This window comes from Clarias gariepinus, chromosome 5 (genome assembly GCF_024256425.1).
Source record: "Clarias gariepinus isolate MV-2021 ecotype Netherlands chromosome 5, CGAR_prim_01v2, whole genome shotgun sequence".
NCBI lineage: Eukaryota > Metazoa > Chordata > Actinopteri > Siluriformes > Clariidae > Clarias > Clarias gariepinus.
Genome location: NC_071104.1, coordinates 34,429,314 through 34,456,485, shown reverse-complemented (window position 1 = coordinate 34,456,485; position 27,172 = coordinate 34,429,314). Strand labels below are relative to the sequence as shown.

Sequence of the window (27,172 nt, the reverse complement as noted above, 5' to 3'; positions counted from 1 at the left end):
TTGCATATTGGTTTAAATCCCAGAGAAAGCATTTGAGTTTTAAGATGGGACTTTAACACCCTCAGTGATGCGGCTTTACAAATAGTCAAGGGTAGGTCATTCTACAATTTGGGTGCCGCTAAAGAGAACGCCCGATCACCCCTAAGTTTGCATTTGGTTTAAGGAACAGTCAGCAAAAGTTTATCTGATGATCTGAGAGACCGGGGTGGGACATATGGCTGAAGCAGATCTGAGAGGTAGGGCGGGGCAAGGCCATGTAAGCATTTAAACGTGACCAAAAGAATTTAAAAATTAATTCGATACTGTACCGGAAGCCAATGAAGGGAAGTCGAAAAAAGAGTCAAAATGCTTAAAGGACATAACAGGCTTAAGATTGTCTTAGTTGAAAGAAACTGAACAGAACCACAGCACTGATCTGTTTATCAAATTTAAGGCCATGGTTAAAAATAACCCCTAAATTTGACGCTGTGGGTTTAACATACTGCTCTACTGAATTGTCAGGGTAAAAATTTAAAATAAGTCAAGTATATCGAGATAAAACAAATATTGTGCTGCATTCTGTTTTAATGTATATCTGTAGTTTATACATTAGGTGATTATTCAAAGTTTCATTTCAAGTACCATTTTGGCTTCCAACAATTATAAATAAAACCAAGATAATCAAGATTAAACTATTATTGTGTTACATATTGTGTTTTGTGTTATGAATCCATTTAATTTACAACGGTGCAGTTCCAAAAATCCAAAAATCCAATCTCCCTCTAATCCAGGCTTTCATTTGTTTCTTCAAAGTTTGAAAAAACTCACGAATAGTCAAGGGTACCATTACAATTACTACATGCATTTAGATGAAATACTAATGTTTAGTGAAAGATGCATCTGTATATTGCAATTATTATTATTTTAATGTACTAACAAGCCACAAGTGCACTACAGTTGTTTTTCCATCAGCTCTTGGTCTTAGCCCTGTAATTATCTGAAAGCTCATAATCCACCACTGACTAATCATCTGAGAGAAGGACATTTCCAAAGACCTACATAGCGTTCAGTACTATAATTTGTCCCTCTGCGCGAGCAGATTATCTTTAAATGATCTGCTTCCTGAATGAAGGGATTATCCTTAAGCGCCATGTTTTGAGCATGGACAGAACATTCGCTGATGAGTGTACCGTGTTCAGTCCTCCTAGTTTTATCCTTGAAGAAATCAGGAACAAATCATGTCCATCGACTTCTGTTAACGTGTTGGAATCCTGAGTTTGGGTTGTGATATGAGAGGCGTTCAAGTCAATTTGGGACTGGTAATAAAATTTCTCATGGTGTAGAAGGTGTAAAAGCGATTTACAGAAGACTTTAAGCAAACGTACAGCGATGAGACCCTTCGCCGCAGTAAAAGATCTGAACGGTGCAAACATCTGTGAATGACATCCCGACCGAGGCGACTAGGACATGTATTGATAACTGGGCGTAAACTTGCAGAATAGACATTTAGCAGGCGCCCTTATCCAGAGCGACTTTTTTCTTTTCTCATTATACATCTGAGCAGTTGAGGATTAATGGCCTTGCTCAAGGGCCCAACAGGAGGTGATGGGAGGTCAAGGGCCAAACAGGTGCTCATGGGATTTGAACCTGGGACCTTCCGAACTGTAGTCCAACACCTTAAGCACTGAGCTAACCCTGACCCCTAGACAAAGACGTATCTGTCTGTGGGAACTGTACACACAATCATTTACCAACACCACTTGCACATTACAGGAATTATTGGCACATCCCGCGTACAATCCTGACCTCGCTCCAAAACATTTTCACATGTTTGGACCGTAAAAAAAGTTTCTGAAGCAGGCGGTCTTTGAGTTATATCTTGATGGTATCCAACGCTACTAAAAAGCTGGGATAAGTGAATTAGTGTAGCAGGAGATTATATAGACAAATAAAAAGGAATGGAAATCACCAACATTATTTTTATTATCATATAACAGTGTTTAAGGGTATTTTTAATGCAGCAGAGCTACTATTTTTTTCTCTTACACCAAGCTATAAAATCTAAATTAAGAGTGATGCCCTGGGTCAATAATGCATTCGTTGCTGAACAGTGAACTAAATAAAGATGTTCGAAGGTATAAAAAAAAAGCATGATAGATTTCACGGAAAAGATAAAAAAAAAAAAAATCAACACTAGATCTTGCTTGAGCAGGGGCAGGATATCCAGCCTGCTCCGATTACACATATTCCCTTTTATCCGGATACGTTTCATGAAAAATTAAGAAGCCGCTCGCTCGCACTAATGGAAGCCGCCGGCCTCGTAACGCAACCACAGGCGCCGGCGTTTACCTGAGAAGACAGAAAAAAGATAGAGCAGAGAGACAGCAAGGAGAAGCAGCACACAAGGTCAAGCTAATGTGCCTGATCACATTAAAACAACTCCTGTGTTGGAATGCATTAAATCTCTCTCTTTCTTTCTCCTACTCTCTTTCCACATTCTATATAAAGCTCCTTGCTGATACAAACGTGCATGAGAGAGGCACAGGAGGCTTCGCTTTCCGTCCTGTCTGACGTCATTTGCTTTTCTGAGCCACTATCGGACCTGGCGGGGTGTGAGTTACCTCTCGTACGCTCTGATGTCAGCGTTGAAAGGATTAGCGGTGTCCTAATGTTCCCCATCTGTTCCTCGGCCTGGCTGTCCCTCTGCTCATCTCCTTGTGCAAGCTGCCAGCCGTGATTTCCATTATTTCTTCTCCTCCTCAAAATCACATTTAACAAATGAGAATACAAACCCTGCTGAACAGCCAATCTCAGTAACACAGCTTCTTCTTCCTGTTTTTAATATCCCAGGTATCCCTGTGTGCAAATTGTTTATATGATACACACGTGTGGGCTTATGATTCAGGCTCCAAAGATTTTCTCCATCCTGTAATATCAGTTACCAGTAATGATATACTGGTGTATACTGGTGTGTAATTATATGCTTGTATACTGGGGTCACATTACAGTCTAATACAGTCTACACAAAAAAAGAAGGTGCATAATTCAGGAGAAATGTTTAAGGACAATTTCAAGCGTGTTTTTGACAGATTATATGATTGTTGTGCATTAACTGCACTAATCTCTTCATAGATGGCTCATCCTAATGGTTTAATTATTATCATATTGCAACCATCCTATGTACTTGCTCAGCTACTAGCTGTCTAGGTACTTGTACACAATGATGTATGAGACAGTGAAATAATTGGGGTTGCCATCGTCACATAAAATCCAGAATTATTGAAACTAAGACATTAGTTCCGTATTCAACTGATACAGAATGCTATTTTTCAGTATTTTTTGATAATCAGAGTAAAATTTACAGGAGATAAATACTACTACTAAGACACAGCAAATAGTATGAAATGCAAGCATAAAAAGAAAGCCCTCTGTCTCAAATGCCATGCCTGTCTGTCATGTCTTCTGACAAAACACAGAACAGAGATTGTGTTTCTTATTGGTCAGGACCCGCGACCCAGAAAGGCATCTCGCCGGGTAGGGGTTTCAAAGTTCAGAATGATAACATTTGCATGACCGGTTTCCTATCGCTCGTCTGCTCATCGCATTTTTTCATGTCACTGTGTGGGTTAATTAACCTCGTTATTGCCCTGATTCTAGTTTGAGAGCGAGGCAGAGGACTGACTGGGAAGCTCTCTCACTCAGACGTACAAGATCGGGAGCGAGGGGCCTAGTGGACATCATGACATGTTGACTGGGACGGGGGGACTTTACACAGCGATGCATTTAGTAAAATCATTCAAACTACGAAATGCCACGGAATAAGCCCATAGATCATTCACAGCACTTTGAATATATACTATACTGTACAGTTTCACAGTGATATTATTTAGTCTTGACTCTTAATTGGAAGTGTGTAATATCCTGATGTTAGTTAAATTTATAAATAAATAAATAAAAAGAAGAAGAAAAAAAAGAATTGTATGTAGTGGTTATCTCCTTATAATATTATGTATGAAGCAAAATAGATGAGTATAACACTTATGTTAACTTACATTGCTGTGTTACTAGCCTACATAATATTGGATATATATTTCCTATTTCAGTTCACAATTTTGTGTTACCAAAGTTATGACCAAAGGTGACATTGTACATGCTATATATAACAACTTTTACAAATATCTTACAAATCCAAGCTTATATAAATATCCTACACAGTGAGAATAATATACAAGCAATTTTTTTAAGTGAAATTTTCTCTTAATTGAAGGTGTAAAACCAACAGTAGCCCCTTAAAAACACACCCTGAGCTACTAGCCAGCTACAGTACATACATTTCATGTTACCAGCCAGCTAGCTAGGCTCTAAGTCAGCTAGCTACACTCTGAACCAGCTAGCTACACCCTGAGTTACTAGCATTAGCCTTCTAGCTACACTCTGCGCTAGCTAGCTACACTCTGAGTTACTAGCCATAAAGCTACCCTGAGTTATTTAGTCATATAGCTACACCCTGAGCCATTAGCCAACTCTGAGCAAGTGAGCTACACCCTGAGTTACTAGAATTAGCTATATAGCTATACTTTGTACCAGTTAATCTTAGCTATCTAGCTACACCCTAAGCCAGTAGCTACACCCTGAGTTACTAGCATAGCCAGTTAGCTACACTCTGAGCCAGCTATTTACACCCTGAGTTACTAGCATTAGCCATCTAGCTACACTCTGAGCTAGCTAGCTACACTCTGAGTTACTAGCCATAAAGCTACCCTGAGTTATTTAGTCATATAGCTACACTCTGAGCCATTAGCCAACTCTGAGCAAGTGAGCTACACCCTGAGTTACTAGAATTAGCTATATAGCTATACTTTGTGCCAGTTAACCTTAGCTATCTAGCTACACCCTAAGCCAGTAGCTACACCCTGAGTTACTAGCATAAGCTATCTAGCTTCACCCTAAGCCAGTAGCTACACTGAGCCAGCTATTTACACCATGAGTTACTAGCATTAGCCATCTAGCTACACTCTAGACCACACTTCTGTAAAAGAACATTATTCTTCAAGATGGATCTACATTTTTCTTTTATCTTTACATCATTTTTATAGATAACTGCATCAGAAACCACATAAAAAATTCAGTCTGAAATATTTGAAGGCATGTGTGGGATGATGTGTGCATGCAGTTTGGTTGATGATAAACTGGTAGCTAGAAATCTTTCACAGTTGTTGCTTACATTAGCCTTGTAGATCCTGACAAAAGTGAAGAAGTAACGAGTACTGACAGATCAATACCAAATTCCTTTAATGTGATGCAAGATCTGTACACACACACACACACACACACACACACACACACACACACAATGGCCAAACTCATCCAAAAATGTAATAAATAAATTGAAAAAAAAAAAAACCTGCCAGATTTACATCCCTTACATAAATCTTTAATGCACATGCTGAAATATAAACAGCTTTTAACACAGTTTTTCCAACACACACACACACACAGTTAAATAAAGCATGAGAAGGATAGCCCAAGAGCCCCAGTTACATCTATTACCTGGTATAATTCATTAACTATTTAATTCCGTGTACTTTCTCTAATTGTGGTAATAGTTGTGTTTATCTGCATGTTTTTACTGCCTGTAGAATCTGGTGCAACAGTAACACCCATTTTATTTATAAGACCAATAAACATCTTTTTAATTTTTCTATACTGTATGGCTCTCTATCTGCCCAGCTGTCTGTCCCTGGGTCCCCTCAGTCTGTCTGTTTGTCTTAACTTGTCTTGGTCCCGCTGTCAGTCCAGTCTCTGACTTTTAAGAAGTCTGATGGTTTGGGGAAATTAACTGTTGCACAGCCAGACCATGTGACCCCAAGGGCTTTGGTACCATTTGTCAGGTGGCAGGAGGGTAAAGAGGTAGTCTGAAGCGTGCGGTGTGGTCGTCTAGACTGCTGATGGATTTGCAGATGAGGTGAAAATGTCTACGATGAAAGGAAGAAAGACCCCAATGATCTCCTGTGCTGTCCTCATAGATAGTCCTGCTGTAGAATGTTGTGAGGATAGGAGATTTCTCTCTGTCTGTGTATCCCATGCATAGTGTGTCTCTCTCAGTTTATCTGTCTATCAATCTATCTATCTATCTATCTATCTATCTATCTGTGCATCTATATTTCATTCTGTTCCTCTCTCTTAATGTCTCTCTCTTTCTGTCTGTTTCTCTTTCTGTCTTTTAGTCTGCATTTCTCTCTTTTGGTCTGTGCATCTCTCTCTTTATTCCGGTCTGAAACCCTCTCTCTCTCTTTCGGTCTGTGCATCTCTCTTTAATCTGTGCATCTTTTTCTTTCAGTCTGCATCTCTCTCTTTGTCTATTTTGGGTTAAAAATCACTCTCTTTCAATCTGTGCATCTCTCCCCCTGTCTGTGCATCTCTCTCTTTTTCACTCTGTGCATCGCTCCCTTTCATTCTCTGCCTCTCTCTCTCTCTCTTTTGGTCTGAAACTCACACTCTTTCCGTTTGTGCATCTCTCCCTCAGAGAGCTTTAGTCTGTGTGTATCTTTGTAGATGGCGGCTGGTAGGGGAAACAGAGCGAGGGTGAAATAAGTGTGTTGGGGTAAAGAGAGGTGAGATCTTTTAAAGCTCAGGTGTGAATGACTCTCACACACAGAAAAAGAAGTGTTGTGAGAAGCACGTAACACTCACCCCTTTGTGAACCGATAAATCTCTCGGTTATCCCTCTATTCATTTTGGTGAGAAATACTTGGTACATTACCTGTTTCACTCAGGGTCACAAATTCAAATTCAAATTCAAATTCAAATTTTATTTGTTACATACACAAACATACACAGTACGAAATGTAGTGAAATGCATTTTACGGCTGCCATTGACCCTAGAAGAGAATTAAAGTTTACAAATAAGAAATAAATATGAATAAAAGAAATACGATAGAAATTAAATAAAAATTAAATTAAACTAGGAAAAATAAAACTAAAAATAAAAATAGAAATAGAAATATGATGTGCAAAAATAGAAATCTACTGTACAAATTGAAATATACTGTGCTGTGTGTGCAAATATGCATGGAATAAAGTGACTTTGTGCAGAGGTTATTAAAGTGTCTTTGTGCACTGGTCCAGGATGTAAACGTAAAACTGTAAAATGTAGTGTAGTTGTGAAGGTAGGTGTGCAAAGTTATTAAAGTGACTTTGTGCAATGGTCCAGGATGTAAGCAAACGACATGTAGTGTATATATGAAGGAAGGTGAGCATGTAATTGTCCATAGTGTTCATGGATGTAAGAAGATTGATGGATTTGATCAATTATGAAAAAGATGAAAAGATTGTTAGTTCTGCATAGTGGTGTGGTTGTGGTTGAGAGACCTTATCGCCTGCGGGAAGAAGCTCCTCCTCAGTCTCTCTGTGTTGGCCTTCAAGGAGCGGAATCGCTTCCCAGACCGCAACAGAGTAAACAGTCCGTTATTGGGGTGACTGAGGTCCTTCACGATCTTCCTGGCCTTGGTCAAGCACCGCTTGCTGTAGATTGAGTGCAGGTCAGGGAGCTCGATGCGGATGATGCGCTCAGCTGATCGCACCACCCTCTGTAGAGCTCGTCTGTCCTGCATGGTGCTGTTCCCGAACCAGGTCGTGATATTTCCCGTCAGGATGCTCTCTATGGTGCAGGAGTAGAAATTCCTGAGCACCTTGGAGGGCAGTCTAAAGTCTCTCAAGCGTCTGAGGTGGTAGAGACGCTGCCGGGCCTTTTTTACCACGGTGTTGATGTGACAGGACCATGCCAGGTCCTGCGTGATGTGAACACCGAGGTATCTGAAGCTGTCCACTCTCTCCACTGGGCTCCTGTTGATGACGGGGGTCTGGTAGTTCCTCACCTGCTTTGTACTAAAGTCCACTATCAGCTCCTTTGTCTTACTGACGTTCAGGAGGAGATTGTTTCTCTGGCACCAGTTCTCCAGATTTCCAACCTCCTCCAGGTAGGCCGTCTCATCGTTGTTCGTGATCAGGCCCACCACAACAGTGTCGTCAGCGAACTTGATGATGGTGGTGGAGCTGGTAGTGGCCACGCAGTCGTGGGTGTACAGAGAGTACAGCAGGGGGCTCAGAACACAACCCTGGGGGGCTCCAGTGCTGAGAGTGAGGGAGGCTGAGACATGTCCGCCCATCCTTACTGCCTGTGGTCTGCCAGTCAGAAAATTGGAGATCCACTGACACATTGATGAGCTGAGTCCCAGGTGCTCCAGCTTGGTGGTAAGTGTGGAGGGAATTATGGTATTAAATGCAGAACTGTAGTCGATGAAGAGCATTTTCACATAATTCCCCCTCCGAGTGTCCAGGTGAGTGAGAGATGTATGGAGGAGATGAGAGATTGCATCGTCCGTGGAACGGTTTGGACGATAAGCAAACTGTAGTGGGTCTAGTGTGTCTGGTAGTGAAGAGATGATGAAGTCTCTGACCAGGCGTTCAAAGCACTTCATCACTACTGAAGTGAGGGCTACAGGGCGATAATCATTGAGGGAAGCAGGATGAGGTTTCTTTGGGACAGGAACAATGATGGACTCTTTGAAGCATGTGGGGATCACCGACTGAGATAAAGAGATGTTGAATATCTCAGTGAACACAGGTGCTAGCTGGTCTGCGCAGGCTCTGAGAATACGGCCTGAGATGCCGTCTGGTCCTGCTGCTTTCCTGGTGTTCACTCTCTTGAAGGCTCTCCTCACGTCATGCTCGGTGATGATGAACGCGCTTCCGGTGCTGGCAGTGACTTCCTGTCTGCAGCCGTTAGCGCCGCTAGCATTAGCATCGCTAGCGTCCTTAGCTGCAGCCTCGAAGCGAGCATAGAAAGTGTTGAGCTCATCTGCCAGAGACACGTCTGCGTTTATCATACCGGATGTTGGTGCTTTATAATCCGTTATTGTTCTTAATCCCTGCCACAGGCTCCTAGAGTCACTCTGTTGGAGTTGTGACTCTAGTTTCCTCCCGTAGCGCTGCTTCGCCTCTTTCACCGCCTTCCGGACGCTGTATGACGCAGCCTTGTACGGTTCCATGTCCCCCGACGCGAGTCCCGTGTTGTAGGCAGCGGTGCGAGATCTCAGAGCATCGCGGATGGTTTTATCCACCCACGGCTTCTGGTTGGGAAACGTTTTGATATTCTTTTTTTCTACGGTATCGTCCGCTAGTTTCCCGATGAATCCCACAACCGCTTCCGTAAACACGCTGACGTCACCATCGGAGCTGTTTCTGAACACGTCCCAGTCTGCGTCATCGAGTGCGTCCTGTAACGCGGCCACCGATTGGTCCGTCCAGCACGCGACCTCCCTCTGAACCGGAACTTCCTGTTTCAGCCTTTGTTTGTATTTTGGCATGAGGAAGATGGCGGCGTGGTCGGATTTACCAAACGGTGGACAAGATTGTGCCTTGTAGCCGTCCTTGACCGTTGTATAGCAGTGATCCAATGTCCTTTCGCCCCTGGTGGGGCAGGTGATGTGCTGATAAAAGTTCGGCGCTGCGCGTTTGAGGTTGGCACTATTAAAGTCCCCCGCCACAATAAGCGCAGCGACCCGGTGTTGTGTTTGTTGCTGTGTGAGTGCCTCATGCAGCTCGCATAAGGCAGTGTCCGTGTCCGCTTGTGGTGGAATATAAACGGCGCTGATTATGACCGATGTAAACTCCCGAGGAAGGTAAAAGGGACGACACATGATGGACAGTAGTTCCAGGTTGGGTGTGCAGGAGCGTGTGAGAGGAACAACGCTCGCGCTGTTGCACCAGCTGCTGTTCACCATTAAACACACGCCGCCTCCCCTTGACTTCCCCGAGTCCCGCGTCCTGTCCATGCGGTGAACCGAGAAGAACTCGGCCGGCTGAATGGCGTGGTCCGGCACCGCTGGGTTCAGCCATGTCTCGGTGAAGCAGAGGAGATTGCAGTCCCGAATGTCTCTCTGGAACTTTATCCTGGCCCTGAGGTCATCGAGCTTGTTTTCCAGTGACTGGACGTTGGCGAGCAGGATGCTAGGCAGAGGTGTGCGGTGTGCACGGGCTCTCAGCCTGTTCCTGACGCCGGCTCGTTTCCCTCGAGGCCGCCGCTTCGCGTCGCGTCCTTTGTTGTCCCTCAGGATCTCACTCGGCCAGCTCGGATCCGGAGTTAAAAACGTCGAATTGTGAGTACATTGTATACCAATAGAAACAAGAGTGTCTCTATCATAACTAATGTACCCCATGGTGGTAATTTTGCCGGTTTTAAAACGCTGTAAACTAACTTAAAGAACAAAAACAAAGAAAGGGTGGTCGGAGCAGTCGTGACGGCAGCCGACCTCACCGGCGCCATCTTGAATTTCAGTGTCACAGTGTCCAGTGTTCAGCTTCATGGTTTTAAAGTCAAGGGAATGTAATGCCATATAACACCACAACTAAAGTGTGAATGTATTTCCTTGATCTCAGACTTTTACAGGTTTTATTTCCTAATTATTAAAGGTCGCATATTTTCCCCGTTTTTTTTCAACAAGTTAACACATGTGTCCGGGCTGCCCCAAAGTGTGTGTGTGTTTTAATGCTCCACCTGTAATACCCCTCAGATAATGCATTTTCTTTAGGGCCCACCAGAGAACAACAAAGCTGAGCAACATGCCGAGGGAGGGAATCTTCCTATATGAGGTCACATTAGGGAAAAAAAAAACATTTTATATAAATAATTTAAAAAACTCATTCTAAACCTAGAAACATTGTTTCTTAGTATTTGTTTAAAGTAGGACAACTTTGTTTTAGGACATCATTGTTTTAGCACAGTTCATGTAACCCCAGGACAGAAAGTCCTGATGCAAGTGCAGAAACCGTTGCAGAGAAAAAATAGAAAAAAAAGAGAGGAAAAAACCTCAAACAATCTAGATCCAGAACAGTCACAGTCAGAAATAGCACAGTCTTCCTAAAAACAGGAGACCAAAAACCAAACCACCCAAACCAGGGACAGATAAACTCTATTGTAGTTTAAAAAATGACTGTGTTGCTGGTATGCTCTTTCCAAAAGTGATGTGTTAAGGTGTCTCCTCTTTTAATTCTTTGTTGGTTTTGTTTTGTTTAAAAACATAATTGATGATCATCTGACTGGTATCAGTATTAAGCAAATACAACTTCAGATAAATAACATATGAACATTTTGCAATCTAATTCAAATAAAACATAATTGGAGCGACACATCAAAAATGAACAGCTTGAAAAAAAACATGAGTGTTGTTCGAGTCAAACCGAGACTTTTGATTGTACAGAATAACAGATTACAGTCATAAGAGTAAAAAGTGTTTCACTAGTGCTTGGATAGCATCAAGGTAGAAAGTTTTTTCAGTACGCTGTAGCCATGATCGGACTGCCCGCTTCACATCGTCATCATCATCATCGTCACCACAGGGTGCACTTAAGACCCCAAATTCCAGTTTAACTTGAACACCCTCAAAATTGGTACATAATTGTGTCTATGAAAGAATAATGAGATGATTAGACATATTTAATTTTTGACTGTCAACTATTTTCTTAGGCGGCACGGCACCTCCAGGCTCCTGGTTTGATTCCCACCTCGGCTCTGACCGAGGTGGTAATCGAACCTCTGACCTCTGACGCATTGGCTCTAAGATGGATTGGCACCTCAACCAGGGTTTACCCCACCTTGTGCCCTAAGTCTTCTGGGATAGGCTCCAGGCACCTTAAGACCGTGTACACAGGATAAAGCGATATAGCCAATGAGTGAGTGAACTAACTTCTCATACCTTTTGTATACTCATGTTGTTATTATCATTATCATTTTTATTATTAGGATAGAAATCTTTTAAGCAAAATTTACGTTTCTGTATTTTATGTCAATTTTTGACATTTAGATGCAAAAGAAAAAAATCTTTTTTTTGTCCTTTTATCTATTTTTGCAGTACCACCTGCAATAACATGCCATTTTGTAAAAACAGTAAGTGTCAGCCTTCGTTAATGCTAAAAGGGTGTCTGAGATAAAGGATGCACTTTTGTGCACTGAACACACAAACCACCGGCGCAGCAGCAGGCGATGTAGAAAAGGTGCTGATGATGTTATCGACTCTTGTTCCAAATGTCACCACGGTGGGCCACTTACTGCTCATCGACAAAACAGTTATAAAGTGAGAAATTGTTGCTTTTGGATGTGAAAAGAATCTGTATTTCACCAAGTATAACCGTAAATACATGGTGTTAATCTTAACATTTCATTCGATGTGATAAATAAAGATTTCGCTTTTTTACTATTTATATGTCTATAACTAACTTTAACAGCATGGGAAGAAGTTTGGAAAATCAAACTGTAATGAATTAAATCTAAAATGAAGATATTGCTTATGTTTGTTAAAAAAAAAAAAACACACACACAGCTAACTAGTATATAAAACAATTACACGCTTACTTTTTCCACACATCCTGAAAGTGATTGCGGCGCCGGATCTTTGATAACAATATCGGATTTGAATCTGGACACCCGACATGTCTACTAAATAAAACCTCTATAATGTTTCCTCTTTCAGTCCATGATATCAGCGCAGCTTTAATCCAGTGTCAGTATCCAGACCATATCATTATACGAACGAATAAAATCCATCCTTGTATTTAATTAACTTGAGGTTGCTTTATTTAAACCTAGCAACCAGGGCTGCTGGCTTGTAAGCAGGTTGTTTGCTGTATTTGTCATGTATCCTGTGGTGTGTATCGCGCTGTGTGCATGTGTGTGTCACCGGGACCTGTCATCTGTCTCTGCTCCGTTCCCGCCGAGTTTGGCCTGAGATTAATGAAGCAGAGAAAAGTAAGCCGAGCACAACGCGAGCCTCCTGTGCATTCTACAGTACGCTTTTTTTTTTCCGCGGAACAGATCAAAGCTATTTGCGGACTAAATTACGCTGAGGCTGGGGATTCTCTCTGTACAGATAAAACTCTATCTCAGCTCAACGATCTATCACCCTACATACTGTACAGCTGTCAGGGGACAAAAAAAACCTCTCCATAAAACCCGTTGTTTCCTCATCACGTGGCACTTGACTGCTCTATTAACTGATTTCTTTCTATTGCGGGAAAACAGAACGTAGATCCATCAGCCTTCTGTATACATGGTCTACAGTGAGCCAAGAGATGAGTCCCATAAGTGACCCACAATCCAATCCAGCCACAGTTCTGAGATTTAAAGATTTCTAACTTCAGATCACTGGTGGCTCAAACACTCTGGGTTACGGTTTAGCCCTTGATTGAGGTTCTTAACCCTGTCAGGAGAGATTGTTACTGTAGTTTAAAGTTTAAATCAATAAAAAAACTGGAACATGGTTACATTTATGAGGAGGTGCACATCAGGCCATGCTATAGAGTATGCACCTACGAAATGCTTACGGCATAGGATTGCAGGAGCATAAATTATCCTAAAGGGGCTCAGGCCACCTTGAATGGATGCCCTCTATTTATTGGCAGGGGGAGCTTGATGTTCCACTAGTGCATGGATACCATCAAGGCAGAAAGTTTTCTCAGGACGCTGGAGCCATCATCCGACTGCCTGCTTCACGTCCAAAATGCTAGCATCCCAAGAAATCCTTTAACGGCCTAAACATGGTGAAATGGCTTGCAGCGAGGTCATGGGAAATGCGACAATAACCCGCAGCTAACTTTATGTAGGTGGCACAGTCGCTTAGTGGTTAGTACTGTCGCCTTGCACCTCCAGATCCTGGGTAGATTTCCTCGTTGGATCTTGGAGTTTGCATCTTCTCCTTGTCCTTGGTGGGTTTCTTCCAGGTACTCCGGTGTCAAATGCAGATTAGGCTAATTGGCATGTTCAAATTGCTCGTATAGTGTGAATGAATGCACGTGTAAATGTTGACTGGAGGTCCTACCACATTTGTACCAATGGGAATAAATACAATGATTTCCACAGTCCCTAGTTGGACTACAGGGGTTCCTAGATGGATGGATGGAGATCCTGCAATGTGTAAGTGACGTTGATAAATGTCTGTTCAAACAGACAGATGCATCTCCTTCGCAAGTTGGAGATTTTCAAGGATCAGGTGTTCACAGGAACAACTGTAGTGAGCGGGGTTTGTCATTCACAGACGTACAAATGTTTGCACCATTCAAATATTTTACTGTAGCTAAGAGTCTTATTACCGTACTGAAGTCTCTGTAGGTGTCAGTCACAAGTCCAGGTTTGACCTTCATGTCCCTTGTATTATTTATAATAACTACCTGAGAGACGAGTAGGTTTAAAAAACAGATAATGGAGAAAAATCCTCCTCCTTATTGACTTTCACAAAATGGTGAAGGCTCTGGGATAGTGATCGGAAGGTCGGGGGTTCAAACCCCAGCACCACCAAGCTGCCAGTGTTGAGCCCATGAGCAAGGCTCTTAACCCTGTCTGCTCCAGGGCCGCTGTATCCTGGCTGACCCTGTGCCCTGACCTCAGCTTCCTAACTAGGATATGTGAAAAAATTTGAAAAGTACATGTGACAAATAACTGAATCTTAATCAGCCAAGACTAGATACTGGGTTTTGATGACACGAGTAGGTGGAAAGTGATAAAGAAGAAGGAAGTGTGTCCAAAGCAGTCGATTCACATTTAAACATGGACAAAAAGAAAGATGCTAAAAACTAGACTTGTAAAATTCTAATAACTTTTATATTGGTTACGTAACGAGAACATAATGTCTAGCAGCAGTCAAGAAAAAAAAAGATGATGCGCTACATGAGAAATGTTGTTAAAAGTCTAAACCAATAGAAATGTTTGTTAAGCTTAAACCCAGGCTCATGACAGTAATAGGTCACACTTAAATCTCAAAAGAACTCAGGAGGGGATTGTAAGAGAAGAAAGAAATTAAATCATTTAAAAAGGACATCTATTAACTAATGTTTTATGCAGATTGCTCCACACTTCCCACTGAAGTGAAGACCCAGTACTGTCAGAAAGAGCGCTGGCGAAGTGATTCATTACTCTGCTCTCTTTCCCCTTTCTCACAGCGTTCTCTCCCTCGTGCTAATTACTCGAACTAGCTGACCTTCCACATATCCTACTTTCCCAGCTCAGGTTATCGCGTTCTAAGCTCCAGAGACGTTCGAGACATGGAGGCAATTTATTTCTGCCCCGTTCCCCAGCAGCCAGTTCGCACTCCACCGGCGGGCAAAACCTACGGGAGGTCCCTCCGAGTGGTGCGTGTGTATGTGTGTATTTAGGATGAATCTAATGCCTATTCTGCACATTGCCGCTCTGACTTAGCAATAAGACAAGAGCAAGACACACATAACCCAGAGCTTCAAGACTAATGTTGCTAATAAATAAGGCCGCCAGGTTGGCACAGGGTTTCTGTAAGTAGTTAAATTTGCCTGAACACTTCGATGCTGTTTTAATTTTAGCAAAAAGCATGATAGCGCCAAAAAAGGGGGGATGAAAACAAGCTGTTGGAACAGGGTGATGAAACTTCAGAAGTAAAAATAAATGAGATAAAGCCATATAAAGCACATTTTCACATGCAGGTGTCAGAGTGTCATAACATCGCCATGCATCAACAGCTGTAAAACACACACGCTTTATATATAGCTGTGAAAAGAACCGGCACTGTAATATTTCCACACCGAGCCACGGATAATTAAATTATCTTTTCCAAAAATACAAGATCATATTAACATTACAGGTGCGACGCCCGAGAAGAACCTCCGCCTAAAGCCATAGATCACTTTCCCCCCACAGTCGAGAGGGCCATAAATCACCACGGACAGAATGAGACCAATAACCGCTCACCTGCACCGCCACAGCGCAGCTTTTTATGGGGGGAGAGGAAACTGTACCGTATGTCAGAAAACACCCTTCAGTGAAATCATGCAGTAAGGCACGGCGCCTGAACTGAAAAGACAAATGGGACACTTTGGATAATCACGCAATTACCTGTTTGTGAAAAAAAATGACACCCTGTGGCTTTCAGTTCCCCTTCCTGATCTCTCTATTTGTCCCTTTCGATGACATGCCCATCTATCCATCTGTCCCTTTCAAAGACACAACCATCTCTCCATCTATCCATTCTAAGCTACACCCATTTCTCCATCTGTCCCATTTAAAGACATGCCCTTTTTCTCCATCGGTCCCATTCAGACACACCCATCTCTCCATTTATCAATTCTAAGATACACCCATCTCTCCATCTATACATTCAAAAACACACCCATCTCTTCATCTGTCCTACTCAAAGACACACCCATCTCTCCATCTACAGTATACATTCAAAGACACACCAACCTCTCCAGCTAGGCATTCAAAAACACACCCATCTCTTCATCTGTCCTACTCAAAGACACACCCATCTCTCCATCTGTCCCTTCTAAAGACTCGACCATCTTTCCATCTATACATTCTAAGCTACACCCATTTCTCCATCTGTCCACAATTCTAGGTCACACTCCTCTCTTTAGCTATACATTCAAAGACACACCCATCTCTCCATCTATCCCACAGAAACACATGCCTATTTTATCATCTGCTCCATTCTAAGACATGACAATCTCTCCATCAGTCCCATTTAGTGACAGACCCATCTCTCCACCTGTCTCATTCAAAGACATGCCCAACTCTCCCTTTTAATGACACGCCCATCTCGCCATCTGTCCCTTTGAGACATGCCCATCTCCCCACCTGTACCATTTAAAGACCAGCTCACCTCATCCTGTCCCTCTCCAAGACATCCCAATCTCCCCAACTGTCCCACTCAAAGACATCCCCATCTCTCCACCTGTCCCATTTAAAGACATGCCCATCTCTCCACATTTCCCATTTAAAGACATAACCACCTCTCCATCTGTCCCAATTAATGGCATGCCCATCTCCCTGTCTGTCCCAATCAAAGTCATGCCTGTCTCTCATTAGTCTCACTTAAAAGACATGCCCTTCTTCCATCTATCCCATTTAAAGAAAGTTCTGGTTTTCTGTCTGATTCTGCATTCTAATACTGCAATCTTTTTTATTTTTCACAGTCCTCTGGCTGGAATTTGTACTCATTTCTGACAGATTGAACCTGCAAGAACCTGACAAGCCGTGTCTCAGTTTACTTTGAAGTTCCTTGCCGAGTTGTGAATGCACAAAGATTAAACTGAGAAGTGAGTTAAAATCAATACACAACCTGCTGTTAGAGGACAGCTGTAAAATTGACAAGGTCTTCTGAGCAGCAATGAGTAAATGATGAGGAAAGGGACACAATCAGACACATGTGTGTTTAAGCTTAAATTAGCTTTCTTTCTCCTTACAGAAACACAGATAATCCGATTCGGTTGATTTGTTTAGATTATTATGATGAATACAAATATTGGTGCACACTCATTCTTTATACCGCTTATCCTACAGGGTCACTGGAAGCCTGGAGCCTATCCCAGGGGACTCGGGGCACTAGGCAGGTGTACACCATGGACATGGTGCTAATCCATCACAGGGACCACAAACACACACACACACACATTTTATTTATAAAGTTTTTATAGTCATACTTGCTTTTATCAATAGATTCTGTTCAATCAGAATGGTAAACTTAGCATAAACTATTCCTCCATACTTCCTCCATCCAAATTCTTGACCATTTATATGATCAAAGTGAATTTTATGTAATACTTCCTTAGTCTTTCCTAAGTAGCAACTAACTTATTTTAACTCTCTAGCAACTTTGCACTGTAGCTAGTAACTAGTAAGGATTCTAATAATTAGTCATTAATAGATTGATTGCGTCTTTAACGACGGGATTATTTAAACGTTATTGACTGATAAACGATGTTTGTTTTGCATAATATTTCTCACACGTAACTCACATATCTTTTAACTTGTACACCACAAGAGGGCGCACATGCAGCTCAGGCAAAGTGTAGTAATACTGTAGTATTTGTAGAAGACTCATTTTTAATGATAAAAACGAGGACAGTATTTGACAGACCTTTTTTTATCCTGCTTTTTTTTTTTTTTTACTATTTGAGCTTCATCTAATTTGTCTCACAGCACTCATTTTTTTGGGAATGTAGTTAAACTGAGCTTTGTTATCACGAAATATTCATGACTAGCGTAGGTACCCGTCTTTGTCAGGAAAAGAGTTTGTATAAATAGTTAAAAGCTAAAAACAATCTGATCAACGTTAATGTAATCAGCGATATTATTTTAGGTTGAAGCCCATGTACTGTACAACGGCGCCTGTCTTTCTTTACGGCAGAACTCTCTGTCTCGCTAACTTATTAATACAAAAACATTTTGTAAGGTTGAGTATCTTACGGCTTGTTTACGCTAAGTTGTACTACACTCCCTGTTCGGTAATCGGAGAGTGAATCACAGATGAGAAATTGAGAAAGTAGATTAGGTTTTGTCTTATAACTTGTGACTCTAGCGCGTTAAAATTTGCTTATACCACTTTAGCGCTGTTATTTTCGCGGTGACAATATAAAGAGTAATCTCAGTTCAAAATATTCAGCTTTTCTAATTATTATCTATTGGTGCAGGTCTTTGTTTACATTGAGACAGTAGCGCATTAGTAACTTATTTTAAAGTAGATTAATAAATGCGTCTCATACTCTGTTTCATAACATCGCTTTTACTCAACATTTGACCAATGTACAGACAAAACCCTTTTATTTCTACATAAAAAATTTCATTACATGAAATGTGCAACCCTAATAACTAGAACACTGAGTTTTTTCAAGGACTTTTTAGGTAAATAAACAAATTTTAAGCAATCATTACACTAGTGTGTAATTTGTTAGCAAGCTGTCAAATATGTCTTTGCACAAAGTTTTGGAAATATCGAAATCTCCAAGGAAGTCATTAGTTGTCAGTTACACACACACACACACAAGCTCCCTAGCATTTTGAGGGCATGAAGGGAATCTGACAAGGTCCTGTTAAAAGGCATTAGAAGACAGGGCATGACTCAGTGTGTTTGGCTGGTGCTAATCTGATATTTTAGTTACTTTATTTAGAACAGCAGTAGATGAGCCCTCCATGAACCTTCTTCTGTTGCTGAGTTTTCAAATGCCCCTAAAATATGCTAAATATTTCGACAAAAATACACAATTTCATCAGACACTATAGCCAGTTTTATACCACAACCAGTCATTTAATCTTTTACAGCGATGAAGTGTTGAGCATCATAACGGTAAGTTTATTTCAAGACTTGCTCTGCCACAAATCCAGCGTTTAACTTGCTTTAGTGCATCTATTAAAACCCGGGCACTGTGTTTCATTGGCCTCGTATAAATCAGGCAGCGTACGAGCACAACTTGGCCCAGTTTGCCTTGCCAAGAGCTGTAGAGCTGCAGCCAAACCCTCCATCAGCTTATTTACACACCGGACACCCGATAGCCTCCGTGGCACCATCAGACACCGGCGTCCGCCCACGCAACAGAATTAATCAGCGATGCAGCTCGTAATCTCTGATTAACAGGCATTAGGCGATCCTGGCTCGAGTGTACGGGTGACACGAAACCGCAAACGCCATGTTCGAGAAACCTGAGATGTCTGATGTCATGAGAGAAATAATAAACGACAGTCGTTTCAGGTCCTGGATCACCCCGAGGTGTGGAAATGTGAAATGTTTTGAAAATGAACGAAGAACATTAAATTAAAACCACACAAATGGGGTTGAGACTCCTACATTCAGAGTACTACGGATTTAGAGAAAACACAACGGTTCAAGAACTTTAAAACCAAATAAAAAATTCTCTTAATAATAATAAATAAATAATTGTAGGTGTGTGAGCGCAATTTTAAAACAGGTCTCATTTAGATCATTTCTGACATTAAACATCGATACTCACAAGTGATATTTACTATGATGGTAAAACCTTTAACGTCACTGTCTATTCCAGCTATTTCCAAACTCAAGAATGCCACAGCCCACTTTAAATTTGAAAATCTTTTCACACACCACACAAATCACAATTCTGATCAACAGATGAGATGAACCTAGCACAACCTTATTCTCGTTTCTTTATTTTACTGAGTCAGAATTACTTTAAGAATCACGAATATCTGGCGGTGATATGAAACAAAATCAGAGTAATGAATGTTAAAAAATATTTATTTATTTACTTATTTTTAAATGGCCCACCTGCAGTACCTTCAGAGCCCACCACGCTACGCACGCTAGTACCTACGCTACTGGTCTATTCGCTAGCTTGAAGCCTACTGTTGATTATTACTTTGTGATTCTATTAAAAGCAAAACCATCAAATACATGAAACCTAAACAATAATGAGGTGACGTGAAATAAAAAGTTTAAACAACATGAATTAGAATCAGGGAGTTCAGGTGCTGCACTCTAACGCGGTTATTCTCTATAATGCTTGTTCTGTGCTAGGTCGTAGGTCGAAGTTCAGCCTTTATTTATCACATGTCTATTACTGTACAGTAAAATTGTTTATTCTTTGCATATGCCAGTTTGGGTAGTAGGCTAAGGTCATAGCGCAGGGTCAACCATGATACAGCGCCCTTGAGTTTCTACCCCAGCAGGACCTAAGCAACAATTTAAACCTTTAATTCCTTAGCCGTCGGGTCAGATTCTGCCCCAGGTATAAAATGCATTGGATAGAAAATGGGTGCAGAATTTAAAAAAAATGCTAATTCACCTAGTAAGGGGTAAAAGCGAAAGCACTGTGATGCTTTCTTTAAACTTTTTTTTTTTTTTGCATAAGTGTGTGTGGTTTTACTTGTGTAAAATTCCACTGTAGCGTACCCTTCTGCTCCTCTGAGTCACTGAATCAATTGTTTCAGACTGTGACTCATTTAGATGAGTCATTTTGTTAAACAACTCCATTCCATAACTCTCCTTCGTTCAACGAGTCCCGCGAGTCTCAGAGATTTCTGAGATATAGTCATTTTCCCACCCAAGTACAGTACAAGGTGTTTGGTCATGGGTCCAATCATTCGGCACATGGTTGATTCAAATCCTTCATCTTCTGAAAACACTTCACCCAGGTAAGGGTGGCACTCCCGGGAATACCGTGTGTGAGGTGGGAATACACCTCTCCTGGGATGCCAGTCCATCACAGGGCACCGTGTGCACCGGTTTCAGGAAACCAGAGAACCAGTTTTGTGTAGACCATAACACAACCTCAAATTTGAAGTGATATGTGCATTACTATGATAAAAGGTCACCTACACAAAATAGAAATGTGCGTAATATGTGTTTGTTTAGAATTCTAAAATTTTGCACTTGCACATATTGTTTCAGAGGTGGCAAGTGGAAAATCGCTCATTTAGTTCGCACAGTGGAAACGAAAACTCATTTCAAACCCTTAGAAGAGCTCTCGGAGCGGCAGACGCTGCTGTGTGAATGGATTTCCCTGAGAAAGCGGAGAGCCTTGGCGTTCTGCTTTGATGTATCGCACGAGGACGCAAATAATAAAATGACCCTGTACTCCGTTCTGCATGATAAACAAGCCGCGCAGAAAATCCTGAGCTCAGCTAGGAGATTGCAGAACTTAATCAGTGGTATTATTCCCCAAAGAGCAAGGAGATGTGTTAAGGAGGGGAGATCCACTGAACATGTGAAGGAGAGTCAATGTCATTGTGATGGTCACTGACTCTGAGAAAGCATGATCTGCTAGTTAAACACCAGGGTGAGTGAAATAATCCGCATTCTGGCTGTAGAAGTTATTTCAATTTCATTTTAGAAAAGACAAATACTTATGCAGTTCCTGCTAATGTTCCAATACTGGCCCTTGAGAATCCCAGAAATCTGTAAGCATTGATGAATTTTCCAGCTGATGGGCGACTTTTTAACTTTTTCTTGGTTGCCAATTGAGAATCTTTCCGTTCCATACTCTGCTGTTTACTCTCAGGCTCGTTGTGATGAATCCATATCTCATCACCAGTAACGATCCTCTTTAAGAAGAAACTTTCACCTTCCTCAGTCCTTACAGATTTTTTATGCAAATATGCAATTTTCTATTTGTTTATGCTCTCACGTTAGTTGTTCCGGCACCAGGTATACCCTCAGACCGCAAAAAAATCAATTAGTGCAAATCACAAGTGGAATGGGTTTCCATTTCTGAACACGTTCACACCTGCACAGCAGTGACTGGGGAGACAGCAGCCTTGTTCAGAATGTGCTGATAGAGTGCGGCCAACAGTTAATATAACCGAAGTGCGATCATTTTTACATTTGAATTTCACAAACGCCTCATTGTTTTTTTTTTTTTTTTTATAAACAAAGAAGCATCCACAGAAAAACCAATAAAGTTACACAAGTAACAACGGAACAGCTGACGCAGCTGTAAAGCTGCGATTTGTACATGCAAATCATCAACGTTTAAACAAGCATTAAAATATTTAAGTACTTTTGTTGGAGTTTGATATAAATGCTAACAGACGGTAAAGTTTTGCTGTAGTCTGAGTAGATGATAATACAACAAGTACTGACTCTGCAAGTGGTTCTTTAAAGAGGAATCAAATTCATATCAAATTCTTATGAAAGTTATCCACACATACACACAGCCAGACACACACTCCATATTCTCCACCTTGTTGTTGTCCAATTCAATAAAACAACTGAAAAATCTAAAACATCACCAAGCAAGAAGAAAACATAGCAATTGCACATCACTGAAGAAATCCAAGATAAACCAGATTTATAAATCCTGTTATTTCCTTGGGCTGTCTTACTCACTCAGGGTGTAGAGAATTTGTGTTCCTTATTCACAGACGTCCCATAACACCCGATTCCTGCCTAAAATTACCATATAAAAATCTAGTAAAAAAAAAAAAAGGTTTGGTATTTTACTTCTCCTTGTGGAAAAGGTAAGTGGGGCAGCAGTAGCCTCAATGTGTCAGTGTGTGAATGCAACCTTTATAACCTTCACACAGACAAACACATTTTCATTTTAATATCTGGTTCATTCATGCTGTAGCTTCCAGAGGGATTTTGATTAAGGCTATGACTTTTGGAACATCATCATCATCATCATCCTACTGTCGCTTAGTGCCTGTCACTAGATTTGGTGCACTTGTGTTCCCACGGACCAGTCAGCGAGAACCCCCCATTCTATTGATTGATTACTCGTCATCACTGTTGTTCCTAGAGACTAATCACAACTTTTCCAGACTAAAGACCATTTTCCATTAATCACAATAATTAATCACCAATCAACATGGCTTCCCATACTAATGATTACTGATTTTCCCAACTGATTATCACCATTGTTTACCACAATTAATTACCGATCACCAGTCATAGGTCACTGTTGTTCCCAATTACTAATCACTAATCCCCACTGTTGCCAAAGACTATCACCACTGTTGCCAAAGACACATATCACCAATGTTTCTTACAAGATCACTGTTGTTCCCAATGACTAATCACCATTGTTAATCATAACTAATCACGAATCACTAATCCCCACCGTTTCCTGAAAGTCTAATCACCAATCAACCTTGCTTCCCACAACTAATCCATGATTACAGATTATGCTATTGACTAATCACCGATCAGCAGTGTTCCAAATGACCGATCACGATTCCTCATTGTTCTCAGTGACTAATCACCGATCATCATTGCTCCCCACAACTAATCAACAATTATTAATTTTTACTGATGACTTATTATAGATCATCATTTTTTCCAAATAACTGATTATTGATCACAGTGATTTCCAACAACTGCCTTCAACAACTGATTTGCAAGCACTGCCTTCCAAAAAGAGATGATGATGTGTGAACACATGAATAATCCAGCAATGCTACATACAATGCAATATTTGCAATGCTATAAAATAAAATAAAAACTTGTGCAACACGTCTCAATGAAACTCAGTAAACACACAGATGAGTACTACTAGAGACCTGATTTTACGCATGCATTCGCTGCTTTCTCCTGGAAAGAGCTGGCAGCGCTGAAACTTTGTGTAGCACAGGTTCTTCTAAAAAAAAAAAAAAAAAAAACACATTTGCGTGCAATTTTTCTGTGAATGTAGAGGGTGACTGGTGCAGAGTGTAACTCCGTGCTTATTGTATCCAGTGCATTGCATGGTGCATGAGCACTTTGAAGAACACAGCAGGAACGTGTTTCCTTTCGGGCTGGGAGAGGATGCGGTGATGATCCGTGAAGAACCGTGCATTCCAGTCGCACGGGTATGCGCGCGCACACACACAAATACGCACACACACACACTGTATACCTGTGCTCCATCCTGTACACCTTTCTCACCTCGCGCGCCTTTAAGCTCGTTCATCATCCGCGCGTGCATCATTCAACACGCGGAAAATTAAACTACTCAAACATTGGCAATAAAAAAAATATAAAGATATATATATATATTGATGATGCATCATGCAAGCAGTTCTGTTTAACTTCCACTGACCTTGTTTGAACAGGAGCTGATTCTCCAGGAGTAAACTTCAGCACGGTGTTCCTCCTGCAGCAGGCACGCGCGGAACCTTCTCTCGGCGATATGGGACACGCGCGCGCTCTCTCTCTCGCGCTCTCTCTCTCTCTCTCGTGCAAGCGCGATCACGCGGCCGCGCGCGGCGTGCACGCGCTGACCCGTTCTACTGTATAGTATACTAACTAGCATGACTGACAGTCTTAGGTAATGCTAATCCACTTTACCCTTTTTTTTTTACATTATCATTTATTTATTAAAATACTTAACTAAGATTAGTTGCCGTCTTTGACGGGAATTTGGTTTTTAGAACTAGATACAAATAATCTGATCAGTTTTAATGTAATCACAGATATTATTATTTCAGGTTGAAGCCCAAATACATGCCTGTCTGTCTTTCTGTACAACTATATCTTATAGCTATAACTTATTACAGCTTATATATAGCTATATACCAATACAAGGAAATAACATTTTGGAAGTTTGAGTAGGCTATATTTTGACCCCAAATTGCACTTCTTTCGTTGTCAGCCCCCCCTGTTCGGTTATCGGAAAGTGAAATCTAATAACTAGTTGATCGGATTAGGATTAGGTTTTGTCTTAAAACGACTTCAGCGCTGTTATTTCAGCTGTGAAAATATTCACTAATCTCAGTAAAAATATTCAGTTTAACTTTTCTATATAATGTCTAAGTGATGCAGGTGTTTGTTTACATTGAGCAAATAGCATAATAGTAACTTATTTCAAAGTAGATTATTAAATCCGCCACATAACTGTTTATAACATCACCTCTACTTAACAATTTGATTGCGTTTATGGGGCAGGTTAAAATTCGGGTAAATACTTATATACTGCCAAAGTTTCATTAAATTTTATCAGTTTTGTGTGATGTTGTGACAAATCTGGCTGGACATACATACAGACATACAGGTCCCACAGTGTATGAAACATAAAAATACCATTGAAGGAGTGAGTTCTGATCAATGTACAGACAAAACATGGAGTTTGCGTGTTCACCCACTGCTTGGTTGGTTTCCTCTGGGTCCTTCTGTTTCCACCCACAGTCCAAAGACATGCAATTAAGGCTAATTGGCGTTTTTAAATTGCCCATAGTGTATGAATGAGTGTGAGTGGTCCCACCATGGTTGTAAAAATGGGAATGAATACAATAGTTACTACTGATCGTCATGGTCTCCAGTTGCACTACAGAGGGTTCCAGATGTATGGATTGATAAAAAAAAAAAATAATAATAATAATATATATATATATATATATATATATATACACTATATGGACAAAAAGTATTTAGGTGTTTCAATCAGGCCCCTTATCCCCAGTAAAGAGCAATCTTAATGCTTTAGCATACCAAGACATTATTATTAATTGACTCATCATATAAAGGTAAGACTTCCTGACACTAATCCCAGTTACATTTTGGGAAAGATAGTCCATCACAGTGTACGCGCACACACACACACACACACGTTTATTTAATCTAAGGCCATTTTACCATATTCAATCCGTTTACCGGAAATAAGAGAACCTAGAAGAAACCCACAAAGAGAACATGATACTCAAGACACAGACAGTGACTCAAGCTCAGGATCAAACCAGGAAGCTCTGAGGCTGCAAAATACATTTGTCGATACTGTATAACGAAAGCGAGGTGGATTATTTAATCATCATCCTTTTTCACCCCAATTTCCTTTTGAAGATAAAGCTAAAATTAGATACACTAAGCACACATACACACACACACACACACTGTCCATCCATCCTGTGGGGAGCCTGGTGTCTATGCCAAAGGAATCAGGGCATGAGGTAGGGCACACCCTTCATGGGGTTTCAGCCCATCATTGGGCACATGCACATATGATCATACACTGTGGCCATCAATCGGCCTACAGCATAGCTTTGGTCTTCAGAAGGAAACCAGAGTAAATGGGGCAAACCTACCAAGCACAGGGGAAACATGCAATCTCCAGGCACACAGACTAGAAGTGAGATTTGAACCTCCAACCCAGGAAGTGTGAGACGTTGGTGCTAAGCCACTGTTTCACCTACACTCCATCCAGTCAAAGTAGTATTTAATTTTGTGTGTGTAAAAAATATTTTGTCTCATATAATTGCTATAATGCCATCAATGAGATGTGTAATGTCATGCATTACACCCTCATCTAATAGCACAACCAGCCATCATCCATTATTATTATTATTATTATTAAGACAGACATCATCATCATCACTGTTCTATTGCTATGATTAAAGAGTAACAATCTAAATCCAGACAAGGACTAATGTTTGTGTTTTATTTATGCGTTTCACTTTTTTTAAAGGGGACTGAGTTCATTTCCATTCGTCCGCATTATTTAATTTTCTGCCATCTAAAAATTGCTATCTCACCATACTAGACTGGTGTTTGATGCTGCGGTGAGCTTCTTCCTCGGGTAGGTGTACGTCCTCCTAATTGCACGCTGCAGTCGTGGTCATCCACTAAAGCTCTATTTTAGAGCTTAAACACAGGCTTTCAAGGACGCATGCTGAACTCCACCCTCACGCAACACGTCCTATAGGGAATGGCAGCCAAAGTTTCCTCTAGATCATTTTAGCTCCGGTCCTGTAATGGTGTGTTCGCATTTCGATTAAGATTCGGTAACAGTTTGTTACAGTAATAGCAATAGCTTGTGACCGTAATAGCTTGTTACACTATCAAGTAAAAAATATTGTATGGTCCTTGGTGGATATTAACCTTATTCAGCTGTAACAAATGCTGCTAGGGCTCACTGCCCTAATACAAGTTTCGTTTTCAAGTCAGACCGTCTTAGT

General features: G+C 41.1%; 1 protein-coding gene across 1 annotated transcript in view; it reads right to left on the bottom strand.

The window, feature by feature from the left end:
* Positions 1–24,411, bottom strand: part of znf385b (zinc finger protein 385B) — a 220,831-nt gene extending 196,420 nt beyond the window's left edge. The window contains exon 1 of the mRNA XM_053495853.1: positions 24,325–24,411. The gene's annotated coding sequence lies outside the window, so the exon portion shown is untranslated. The remainder of the gene's footprint in view (positions 1–24,324) is intronic.
* Between the last annotated feature and the right edge of the window lie 2,761 nt (positions 24,412–27,172).